Source organism: Tyto alba, unplaced genomic scaffold, assembly GCF_018691265.1.
Source record: "Tyto alba isolate M040663 unplaced genomic scaffold, T.alba_DEE_v4.0 Super-Scaffold_40, whole genome shotgun sequence".
In the NCBI taxonomy this organism is placed as follows: domain Eukaryota; kingdom Metazoa; phylum Chordata; class Aves; order Strigiformes; family Tytonidae; genus Tyto; species Tyto alba.
The window spans coordinates 33371332-33384311 of NW_024881316.1; the positions used below are offsets into that span (position 1 = coordinate 33371332).

At 38.6% G+C, this 12980-nt stretch overlaps 1 long non-coding RNA gene across 1 annotated transcript in view; it reads right to left on the reverse strand.

Moving 5' to 3' along the window:
* Positions 1-1056: 1056 nt before the first annotated feature.
* The window catches only part of LOC116965669, a 65369-nt gene continuing 53445 nt past the window's right edge, over positions 1057-12980 (reverse strand). The window contains exon 3 of the long non-coding RNA XR_004409534.1: positions 1057-1124. This is a non-coding gene — a long non-coding RNA (uncharacterized LOC116965669). The remainder of the gene's footprint in view (positions 1125-12980) is intronic.

The following is a 12980-nucleotide window of genomic DNA, read 5'->3' on the forward strand; positions in this document are numbered from 1 at the left end:
GATCAGGACCCTCTGGTAAACCATGTGTTTTGTGGATTAAATGTTCACTTTTCCAAGGTCGCACAGCAAAATGGAACGAGAGTCTTTCCCTACAAATTTCAGATTTACCATTTAATTAATTGACTTTGGCAGTTGGCACACAACCTTTTAAAAAAAAACATTCTGAAATGTCAGCCTTGAAGGAGGAAAAAAATCATTTGATGAATTTAATCTAAGTGCCAACCAAAGCACAAATGTTCCCTGTGGACCCGTTACAACACTGGAGTTCACAACTGATTGCTTGGGAATGAGCAAACTAATGCAGCAAAATATTTACTAGCTAAGTAGATATAGTTTAATATATACACTCTACTCGCCAGATATTTACACCTGTATCCTGTAAAATGCTGAAATCTTCAGACTTGTTAAATTAATTAAATTAATTAAGGTAAATAAATAGAAATACAGGTTGCTGTTTTCTCAAATAAGAAGTTTCACAGACTGAGAGTGTTCATTTATGATTTCTTTTTCTGTTGTTTTGTTTTTTTACAAATGTGAGAAACCACAAAAAAGTTGTTCTCCTGCTTCCTGTACATACATGTTGTGCAAATTATATATAGTTTACTGGATAGTCTTCAGAAGTGAACTTCAGGTACCATCTGTACATATTTCTGGCACTATTTATTTGCAATTAACCAGGGCCTTATGTTTTATCCCCTGCAACTTGAAGTCTTAAATTCTGGAGGAGGTAAGTTTAGCAGAAGGGAATACTGAATTCAGCATCAGGTTTTCTAATGAGCAAAACATATCCCACTATTCCATATATAAACCATTGTGACTGAGAAAGATTGCTCTTCCTAGGTAAAAAAAAAAAAAAAAACAACAAAAAACAACTTGGTAAAAAAAAAAGGTTTTAATAGCACCTGCAAGTGCAGATTAAATTATTTGTAATGATTCATTAAACTTGATGGCTTAGATACTACACCAGTGAAAACAAGCTCCACTGATTTCACCAGAACACAAGGACTTAACTAATATCTGAGAGACTGTAGTAATTTACCCCAGGTGACTCAAGGTGTCCAGTCGCATAATAACCCTTTCAGCCTTCAAAGCTTCTCTTGAGGTCAGTGTTTAAAAAGCAGAACCTGTAACAGAACAGATATTGATGTGAGGCACCAGAAACTTTAACAATGCTGGAGGCCATTTCTTCTTCTCTTCTTCCACCCCACCCACAGAAACTGCACATCTTGAAACTTGCAGATGCACTCATCTATCCACAGAGACACAAAGCTTAGGGACAACTCTTGAGCAAAATGCAGAAGGCTCAGAAAAATCCCTCTATTCATAAAATCACTTGAATTATCTATGTGCAGATTCCTGTATGAGAAGTAGTAGTCAAAGATACAGCAATGAGGCAGAGCTATGGGGCATATCGACATTTTCAACAAAGGAATAGGCAGAAAAACACAGACAACTGCATCACCTGTTAGCTAAATCACTTCTCTGCTTCTGAAAATAGAGCTAAGCTGGGCAGGCAGCAAATAGTCTATGACAACATGGTGCACCCCAACTCTTCAGGGCACTACTTTCACTTATGCTGTTTCAGTGTCCTAAATGCTGAGTGATAGGTGCTTTAGCACCCTTCCCAGAAACACCCACCTGTGATGGTAAGATTAGTGGAAATGACTTGTGATGCTGAAAATATAAACATTTCATCCCAGACATTGGTCACATTCTCCTAAACTGAGTTAAATTCTCTGAAATCTGCCAATATACAAGTACAGCTGTGTGTGAGTATGTAGAAAAGTGAGTGAGGGAGTGGGTGGGGAAAATATGTGTGGTATAGAACAAATAAAACAGAAACCCCCAACCTTATCTCTTTCCATGAACAACGAAAGTCTATTTGTGTCTGTGCAAGTACTTCTGAAGCACACAAACAAGACCAGAGGGAATAAATGACAGTGTTTCGCTACACTTTTTATACCATCCCTGCACGTTGGTATCAACACGTTAAGGAGAGGGAACTGATGAGTTGTACAATCAGGAGAACATGAATAAACATCAACGTAAAACAGTGAGACAAAAAGTGATGAGGATAATTGAAATTTGACCACCTGGTTAAGTTAAATCAGGACAGGGAAAAATAAAAATAAAAATAAATAAAATTTAAAATATTTAATCAAACCACAAAATACTGGCCTCACCATTTCAAAGAATTGTTTTACCATTTCTTGGCACAAATTTACTGGAATTGAGTAAGAGAGACAGAAACTCTGAATTCCCCTTGTTCTTCTCAGGTTCATTAACACCAAAGGGTACAATGAGGAAGCTATGACGGGGAAGCAGTGGCCCTGCTCTGAACGTCTCCTCACTGTGGTCACAGCAACCGCCACCAGCCACCACACACATTCACATGTACACTTCACATATCATATAGATTGCAAAACAGAATATCTGAAAGTACCCTTCAACATGAGAACTGTTTTGCTGCATGAGAGCAAGAGTCCTCACAGCCTTTTGTCACATTTTCAGCAATGGAGCTAAGGAGGAGCAAAAGAACAGGGCAAATATATATACTCCTGGTTTCTCTAGTTGGTTCACTCATCCCTTCACTATGTATTGTCAGGGACTCTCCGATAAGGAGATATTTTAATAGCTCTCAAGGGATTCTCATTCTAGGAACCTGTTTAATAATTTCTGTACATGTCTGAACGCTTTTTGCACTCATGAAGTAATGAGATGCACAGCCTAACTACACACCGGGTATTTGTTCCCAGCCTGCCATCCAGTAGTTTACATTTAATGTCTTCTAGTTCCAACATTATGAGAAGGTCTGAATAATCATTCTTTACTCACCTTCCCCCCACCTGTCATTGTCTCAGGGATTTCCATCTCTTCCTCCCTTCAGGCCAAAGAGCCCTAGCCTATTTCATCACTCTGCCTGTGGAAGATGTTCCACACGTTTAACCATCTTTCTTGGTCTCTTCTGTATTGAGCCCTGGACTGATGTTTTCAGAACTCAGAGATTTCTTCTGTGGTAAGAGCCAGTCCAAAAGTTATTACTGTGTATCTAAAGTTAGCACCACTTTACACTATTATCACTGAATTGTATCTGACATTTTATCACACAGTCAGTCAGTATCATCATATTCCTCTGCAACTCTTTCCAGCATTTATTTTTCCTAATAGCTTTGTATTATTTGTAAGCTATGTTACTTCAGTATTTCTTTTGCCTAATCTTCTGCTAACAGGACCTCACATATATCTTTGGGGGACTTCACTGATAAACTTCCACTGGAAAAGCTGACCATTTATTCCTATGCTTTTAATTATCCCTTACAGAAGAGTAGAGGGCCAGGAGAGTGGGATGAAATAAATATTAGAAATCAGTCTGTGACAGTGAAGTACTGGCAGTTCTGAATACTTTCATTATTGATATTTCTTGTGTTATCTGTGTCATATGGTTCACAAAATAAAGGTTTTTCCTTTATCCTGCACTGCAAAACTAAGGAACTATGATCCAGCAGCTAGGGTTGGAAGTTTAAAAAAAAATCTTTCAGTTGAAAACATTTCATTAAATTTTACTTCTTATTAATACTTCTGGAAAGGTTTTTGTATTGGGCTATTCTCAGCTTTCCACAAAAACACCTGCTTCTTCTGAAAATATTATATTCATAATAAAATATCCCCAAACTCAAAGTGCTTAAACTTGGAAATGATGCCATGGTGGTGATTAGTAACAGTTGTATCTTATTTGCCTTATTTCCTTCTCTATGACCAGGGCTCTCTGGCTAGATACCATTTCTCAGTACGCACCATGGCCCCAGACTTCAATGATGGAGCTTACAAATTCAGACCCTAGCTTCCCTTTCAAAAATAGCTGCAAAACCTATGCAGAAAACCTCCATTCTCCCACTACTTTCAAATCTTATGCTCTTTTTTTTTTTTTCGAGCTGAGTAATTTTGGAGTTCAGAAGAAAGATAATATCCAGGGCCCAAATGCTACTGAGAGTAGTTTAGCTGATAATTTAGACGTACATTTTCAGAAGTGCTGAAGTTCCTCCTTCATTTCCTATTTCCCCTTTATAGGAAGTGCTAGTATTCCCATTTGAAGGGAATGGACGTTCTCCAGCCCATTTGAATTGCTGACTACTGATCATTATTGATTTTTCCAAATCATCAGATTCCTTTGGGGGTATTATATGATTAGTAAGCTGCACCGGCCAGCCATAAAATGATATTATAATATAGATTAACTTTAAATAAGCATTTGAAAATGCAGGGGATGCACAGATCTTACCAGATTAATTGTTTTGTGTTTTCCAATATCGTGATTCTGATTCTCGTTTCACAAGCGTAACCTACCTCATTCATGAGGTTAATGATCTGCTTTGGCTTTCTAGGTCATTGCCTGCAATGGCCCTTGATCCCTCCACTTGCCAGTATCATATTCAGCAAAACTGGTGATGCTTCTTACCTTCATGTCTTAAGTCTTTGAGGCTAGATGGCATGGAAGCTGCTGACCATTATCTGGAATGAGGTGAGTTGAAAACATGAAAGAAACAGATCTGTGACTGCTGCCTTCTGTGCACCTTACTTCTCATTTTGTAGTGAAACACTTGAGTTTGCGTTGGTGGTTTTTTTTTTTCAAGAAACTTTTTTTTATATTGCTGACTTCCCAAGACTCTCTTCTTTTGAGCGGGATGTTTTCTCCCTCCCACATTTGCATGTCTTGTGCCAGAAACCAAAAAGAGGAAAGGAAACTTGGTCTTTTTTGGGGGAAGATTTTTCCTTCTCTAGTTCAAAACACATATACTGGAAGCCCAGTAGAATGTGTATTTTCTTAGGTATTTTGGATTAGTCTCCATCAGAAGTGGTCAAAATGCAAACTCAGAAGGGCTGGTATAAGCTTATTCATCCCAAAATCCATCTCTAAAATATATTATTATACATCTGTGTTGCTAGTCTTTGAAGTGACAGTATGACAATCCTCTCATTTCCCCCTTTGTCCATCATTCAGTAATTTTCTTCCTAATCATCAAGGTACAATGTCAATCCCTAGGAGAAAGGAAGTCCAGAATCCATGCCTGATTGTGCCCAAAACTCAGGGCAAAATAAATCCAGACAGGAAACTGTGTTTTGAATATATAGATTTCTTCCACCACATTTCTACCATAGCTAGCTCCTTCACATTTGTCTTGCCAATATCTTTTGCAAATTCACGAGAAAACATAATAAGAAAGCATAACATAGCACTGGAGAGTTTCTGGATGAGATGGGTGACTATCAGATCCTCCTTCAGGTCTGACTTGAATAATATTTATTCATTAATAAGGCTTGGTCGGACTCTGCATTGCCATCACAGCACCTACACATGACTTCAAGATGCTTCTACCAGACATGTAGGGTCAAGGAGTGGGGAGAAAGACTGTGAGTAGGTGTTGAGCCCCATGGTTAAAGAAATTCCTTGTGAAAGAATATTCCTTTAAGGCAGACATATATACTTCCCTTCTGCACACAAATAGGACAGAATGAACTCTAAATAGTTTGAATCTGTCAGATTTCATTTATGCTGGCCTGGTATTGGTTACCTAAGTAGTCACTTTTATAAAGCACTATTTTAACAGCAAGGACTGTGCTTGGCATAGCAAACACTTAGCCCCTGCTGTTCTATGGACATTACTGCAATATCATAACGCCATTGATCTGTAAAATAAAGGCAAACTTTGAAAATAAGTAGTACCACTTCTTCACAGTTATTTTTAATGAAACGTATATTTCATGCAGTGATTTAATTTCAGCAGAACTAGCCCAATAAGTAAGATCAAGCCCTTGTAAGAACTACAGAAGCTAATGTTGTTGATCCTGACAAATTAGGTGGAGTCCCACAGCATTACCCCTTGCATTGCCTCCTTGTAGGAGGCCAATAAAACCATTGCAAGAAATGGAGTTTTAGGACATAATACTAAAACCAGTGTTCCCATAGTTATATAGCTAATACTGTGTTTTGATTTGGAGACTTGAACATGCAATTTGGAAATCAGAAGGTACCAAGTGCTATTCATTCCTTTGCTAGCAATGCTTTGTGTGGTCTTGAGGACAATCTGCCTTTATAATACTATTTTACCTGTTCCATAGAGATACTGTAAGCTCTAGTTAGTTACTGCTAAGTGCTTTGAACACATAAAGTCCTGTGCCTCACAAATACATGTATTATGAAATATAATTATGTAGTTATTGGAAAAGTCCCTGATTGTCTCTTAGAAGCAACTGTCACAAGCACTTACTATACATAGGGAGTGACACATAATGATGAAGCAGTTAAAACTGAAAATGATACTCTTGCTTCTAGACAGAGCATTTGCATTTTTGGAGAAAATTCTTGCTTCTTTTTAGGGATTGGCATAAGAGGCTTTCAGAATGGCTAAAAATACCTTTTTATATTAACTAGCTTTCCTTTTCTTTGGGCTAAGCACACAGAGGTATAAAACGGTTTTGACGAGCTTCTGCATATTGACATTAGGGCTGGAAGTCTGCAAATGCTAGTATGCTATATGGACCTATTTTATGTAGCAGTAGGGAATATTCATTACTAAAGAATTAATATACTCTGAAATTACAATTGCATAGGTTGCCCTTGGGCACAACACATACCATAGCATTTCACCCAGGGACTTCTGCATAAACCCTATAATTTCTGGCCAAGGTAGAACAGCTTTTATCAAAGATATGTTTTAAAATCTTAAAATGACTAAGACTCCACAAGTACCCTAACAAAAACTGTTTTAGCAGCTACAGTCTCATACTTGTTACATCTTGTGTGAACTCGTCCAGATTAAGCGTTCCATCACTGGGTCTTGCTATGGCTCTGTCTAATAAATTAGAGATTCCCCATGTATCAGAAAACTGCTTCTCCACTTGGGACTTTGAGACCATGATCAAGTCACCTCTTAACCTTTTCTCAGATAATCTAAGTACACTGAGCTTTTTAATCTTTCAATGTCAGGCAGGATTTTCAGACTTTTGATTGTTTATGCTGCTCTTTTCTGCAACCTTCTGACTTTGCCTCAGAAGTAAGGACATTCAGCAAAAGGATTACAGGATTCTGGGATAGAAATCCATGGGAAACATCCCTAGCTCTGGAGCACCAACCACGGGAATGGTATTAAAATCAATGTCCATCAGCTTCTGCATGGCTCCAGTTAAGCCAGGCTAGGAGGTTGTTCTTGGGACAGAAATTGAAGAATTTTCTCTATCCAGTGACTGGATATGAGAACAAGGCAAAGAACTTCAGAGCCAGAGCCTCTAGAACTCATTCTTTTGACAGGGTAATTTATATTTTAGTATGTTTTGGGTTTTTTCCAATATGAATTAGAATTAAACAATTTTGTTTTAAAGCTCAGGATTGTCTGGGAAATTGAATCAGCTTTCCTCACACAATTTTATTAATGATATTAGCATTTTTCATTCTTTATTGACTGCATCCCATAAGAGCATTTACAAGATCTGTGATTTGGAAAATAGCTCTTTAAACTTTGAAGACTGTTTTGCTAAACCAAGTACAAAACAATGTTTCTATTACAATAAAATGCTAGCAGACCAGACTACAATGACAGTGCAATTAATGGTTGAGAATGTCTACACACATTAATAATTATACAGCATGGTTATGAAGCATTCTGAGTGTTAGAAATTCACAAATTAACCCAAAACCACCTTGGTGAGGTAGATAATATAGTAGTATCATACTTAATTTATAGATTTGTGGGTCTAGCCAAGATTGTATAGTTGCATCACATTAAAATTACTACTATGTAGATAGAAAGAGAAAACAGAACCAAGTTTTATTGGGAGAAGGTTGTCTGCCAGTGCTCTTGGGTCCCCTTCTTAATAATTCTGACTTCCCAATAGAACAAATGAACAAATGGTCATTAATAGGTAAAAAATTGAATGAATAACTGAAATTATTAATAATGTTATTATCCTCATTCTCTCCTGCTATAATCTGTATACTGTCATCTAGGCTAATTCATCATTGCCCTAATGCTTGTTTACTTGTTATTGGGATGTGCATATAAAATGCTCCTAAAAGAGAATAATGCATTGGTGTTGAGCCAGGTCACACGATGCTCAACAGCGAACCTGGGCTTGAGTTTCTATTCTTTCTCTCTTCTCCTTCTTACTTCTCTTGTCAGAGCCCGCCTGTGTATGTCCAGCCCACCTACAAAGGGACTTAGCAGTAACTGTGTCTGAACACATTAACGCTATGCCTCCGCTGTGCATGAAGAGTCAGGCAAGACACTGAAGAGATCTGTGAGGTACCAGTCTGTCTGCCCACATCCTCCTCTCCTCAACTGCCTATCCTGCTCTCATCCCTGAGAAGTAATGCAGAAAACCTGGGGCCCCAGCCCAAATTTCACGAAGTAGTACGTGGTATGCCCAGTTTAACAATGCTCTCTGTAAACACAAAAAGTCCAGTAAGCAATAATGTAATCAATCAGTGCTTGAAGCCATTTCTCTAAGGGAATGTAAACAATAATAATAACAATGCAGATGTATAGCTCTCCTGCAAAAAAGTAGGAAGTCTTGTTATACCTATTGCACCAGTGGGTGTACTGGGCAGTATGGAGCAAGCTACACCTGGGGCAACAAATGCTGGCTTCAAAATACAGCTGTGCACCGTGTGTCTGAAATACTCATTATTCAAACTACACACCTAAACACGGCTCTAGGAGAGCACTCTCAGGGTCCTACCTCAGGGAAAAATGGTTTAGGGTCTCAGTCAAGGTCAGCCTGAATTCAGAGAGCAAAGCCCAAGAGGCTCCTGTGCCTGGGGGAGCAAAACCCAACAAAAAAAGCAACTGTAATTTCAGATTGAAGCTCTAACACCTATTCTGTTTCTTATATGTTAGAGACCAAGATAAAGGAAAAGAAAAGAAAACTTCTGTTCCCTTTGTTTTTAATGTATTTCTGTTTATCACTTCATTGTATCATTTTGTGAGGCAGCTTCAAAGCTTTGTAGGCAGGCTGAATATTAACCATCCACTGCGATCCACTCAGTCACTCCTGGCACAGGTTAATCCCTGTATCATAGGCTGCCACCAGTTTGCTAAGCAGCTTAAAAGGACATGTTATAACTTTGACAATGACCTGCTAATGGTTTTACATTTCTCAGAAGTATTATGAGCTATTTTTGTCATTTTTATCTTCTAATGAGATCAATAAATTTAGGAAGTAGACATAGATGGTGCAAACTGCAATGCCACAGCCAAGGACGTGGCATGTATAACTGCTAAACTATAAATAATAATGCAGGGACTATAATCAAACCTTGACTTTTACAGAGGAAAATCGAGTTGTAAGTGCCTCAGCATTAAAAAAATCTCCTCATTTGTTAGGAAAACAGTGTAACCCCTGATTTTTTCTTTCATATCACACCATGCCAATCTCTTAATGAAAAGCTTCACACTGAGAAATATGTTTCACTCACTGATTTTTTTCTTTTCCAGTGGGAAATAACAGTTTTTGATGTTTTAACCCTTGCCCACAGTCTTTGGTGCCTCTACATGAAATAAGCATGTTACGTTAAAATTTTTGCATAGCTGGGCAGCACATCTTCCTGTTTCTTAAACATAGATCATTAGCTCTGCCTTCACCCTTCCAAACAACTATGAAAAGTCCTAGGCTTTAAAAAGGCAAAGAGAGATCTCAGAGTGCTACCAGTGCAGAGGACTGCAGCTTTGGGGTGACATGGCAGGGAACATTTCCGTTCACATGTCCCACACATACATTATGCCACACCATACCAAGTTTGGGACTAGGATCCCGGGCTATGTCAAAGCAACATGAATACTAGAGAGGCTCCTTTGACTGCTGATCCCTCCGGCAAGTGCACAGTCCAAATGGTTTCCAGAGATAACAAATCATTCTCAATGTGTTTGCAAATGGGGTAGATGCACACAAGACCTGAATGGCCTGGGAGCAAGGTACATTTACCCTCTGAGTTTTACACCTGTAGTTATTCTCCCCGGCACATACTTGGCCCAAACAAGCCTGGAAACAAATGAATATTCAGTGGGCCTAAGACCCACATTTTATTTTACTGTGCCTTCAGTTTCTGTCCTATATAATGAATGGAAAGCTTAAAGTTAAGCGGCTATACCAAGAGTTATTTCTCCAGCTCAGTAACTGTGTGCACAGGAAGATATTAACTGTTTGGTGAGAAAGAAGACATGTCTCTGGAAGTGTACACCTTCATGTATAGGAATACCAGGCAGAGAAACACCAAAGTATAAGGTAGCTAAATATTTAAGTGGTCCTCATTTCTGCTGTGTGCAAGCATTTGCACACACTTTTGCAAACCTGGTCTAGAGGAAGGCGTCCCTGCCCATGGTAGGGGGGTTGGCACTGGATGATCTTTAATGTCCCTTCCAAACTACACCATTTCATGATTCTACGATTCTATGATTTGTCGTGCAGTGGTTGTACAGAAGACAGAAAAAGGAATGCTCCATTTTACAACACACCAGCTGGCTCCAACTTCACATATGAGGAATACAGAGTTCACACTTCTCAAAACATGGATCTGCTTCGCCTACTATAGTTTTCAATCTTATCAAACTCAACCTGAAAAATACATTGTGGCAAAACATTCTACACCCTACCTGTCTACTGTTTACAGAAGAATCACTCTCTTTAACAGGGTTTGGATCTGTGTGCTAGTCAGATTCAAAACTCTTTGACTACAAAACTTGATGGATTTCTGCTTTGTACAATCCCTTTAAAGAGATTAACCTTGACAATATTTAGGAGATACTCTAATCGACCACAGGTAGTCTTCCCCAATCTTAAACACAAAACAAACTGTACTGCCATATTACAGAGCCTTCCTTTGGAACACTATTTAAGCAGCAACAGTGTTAAATGTAGAAAGAGATTCATACCAGCTGTATATGTCTATAAACAAAGAGAGGGCTAGCTACTAATCCAAGTACCCCAGGAACGTATGGTTTGACTTGGAAAAGATTTTCCTAATGCAAAATAGAATGGTTTGGATTTTTTTCTTCTTCCTTTTTTTTTTAACAAATGATCACAGAGGATGAAAATTAAGGCAATTGAGCACCTTTGAAATGCCAGAAGCTCCCGCCTCAATGCATTGCATTGTTGCGATGTCAGGAATGAGCCCCAGGAAGGCTTTCAGTGGCACTGCAGCCATGCTGCTCTAAGTGCTTACTGCTGACACTGGTGCAGATGAGCCCAAGCTACATGTGAGCAGAAAATCAATTACAGAAACTAGAGAATGGGGAAAGGAGAAAAACAAGTCTCCAGTTATCAAATACCTTCCAAATTATTGTACCCTCACAAAATAACAACATATTTTTCTGCCAGCTTTAAAAAATATTGCTTCTGATTTGGATGACAAAACTGCATTAGGTTTTCTAATAGGTGTGCATGGTAAGTGAAGAGGACATGAGAGTCACATTGCTGGTTTGTGCCCAAGAAAAAGCATAGAGTTCAACACACACATTATCCCTCAAGCATATGTGAGCAGAAGTAATGCAAAGATACATGTGCACTATTTAATCTAGGCTTTATTTCTCCAGCAACATCTGCATTCTGCTCTTCACCTGCTCCAAAATGAGGTTAATAAGGGCTCCAAAATGGAAATGCTGGGCCCGGCTCTGTCCCCTCCCTTACCAGATGCAGTAGCAAAATCTCTTTGATGTCAATAGAAACAGAATAAACTGCACTGTTTGTTGGGAAATTCACATTGCTCTATTCCAGATACTGTGAAAACCCACCTGGCCTTTTGTGCAGGGTTTCTCTCCTTTTTTATTTACCAGCACAAAACAGCGCTTTCAGACCCTCCATTCTCAGTCAGATGTTGTGCAATGGATGAAAACCATGCAGTGTGTCTCCAGCATGATCAGGACACAAATCACCTCACCTGTTTCAGATTATCTATAAAGTATGCGTCTGTGCCTGACTTACCAGGCTAGACTCTGGACTTCTAGTCAATAGAGAGCAGAGGCTTCACTATTCTGAACTCAGATGTCAAACTCAGGGTGACACAGATAATGCCCTAGCAGTGCTTATTTCTCTTTGATGGCTGATAAGTGTCTCTAGAAAATGAGCTCAAATTTTGAGCAGTTACAGTGCACTCATCTGTGTTCTACAATGTCCTCCACCTACTTGTTTATTTTACATTTCCATGGACATGGTTGCAGAGGCCCCTGTTGTTCCTGTATCCTTACTATTTTTAGCCACAGTTTTAATAACTTTTGACATCATCTATACATCCAGCTTCCATTTTCCCTGCAACTACCCACTTTTTGAGACATGTCCCTCTATATAGATAGTTGTTAGTGATTAATTTCACAGGACAGCTTGGAATCTAACATAAATTGACCCATGCACCATGTCTCAAGATCTTGAAATACCAATGAAAATCAGTTACTTTCTACATGCAGATGGGTAGGGCAATGGAAGAAAATCACTAGAACCTGTTTCGATCTCCTCCTGTCTCCATATTGCATCCAGTTTGGCTCTAGCATTTGCAGAGGATTTTAAATCCTGAAATGAGAATCAGCAAGATGATGCTATGGGACTTCCCAAGATCTAGCATAACTACACTTACTTTTGATTTAATAGTCTGGAGGAGTAGGAGAAGCTGGGAGAGACAGAGCCTCTGGATATTTCTATACCAAAACAAATCCAGAAAAATTATAAAAAGGAGACAGAAAGGATCAAAAGATTGTACAGCTATTTCATTTAGCTGCATTGCACGCTGTTTCCAGTATTTCACCTCAAAATATTCATCTCATCTCTAATAAGAATGCTGTCCTTCTTAAATATATCATTTTAATCAATTATTTGCTGATAGGGCTATGGTACAACATAAACCAGAAAGCACAATAGACAAGCAGTGAATTCATATTGTTGGAGCCTCCTTGGAATGTGGAGCTTCATGACATTTGAACATATAATATTTCAATATTAGA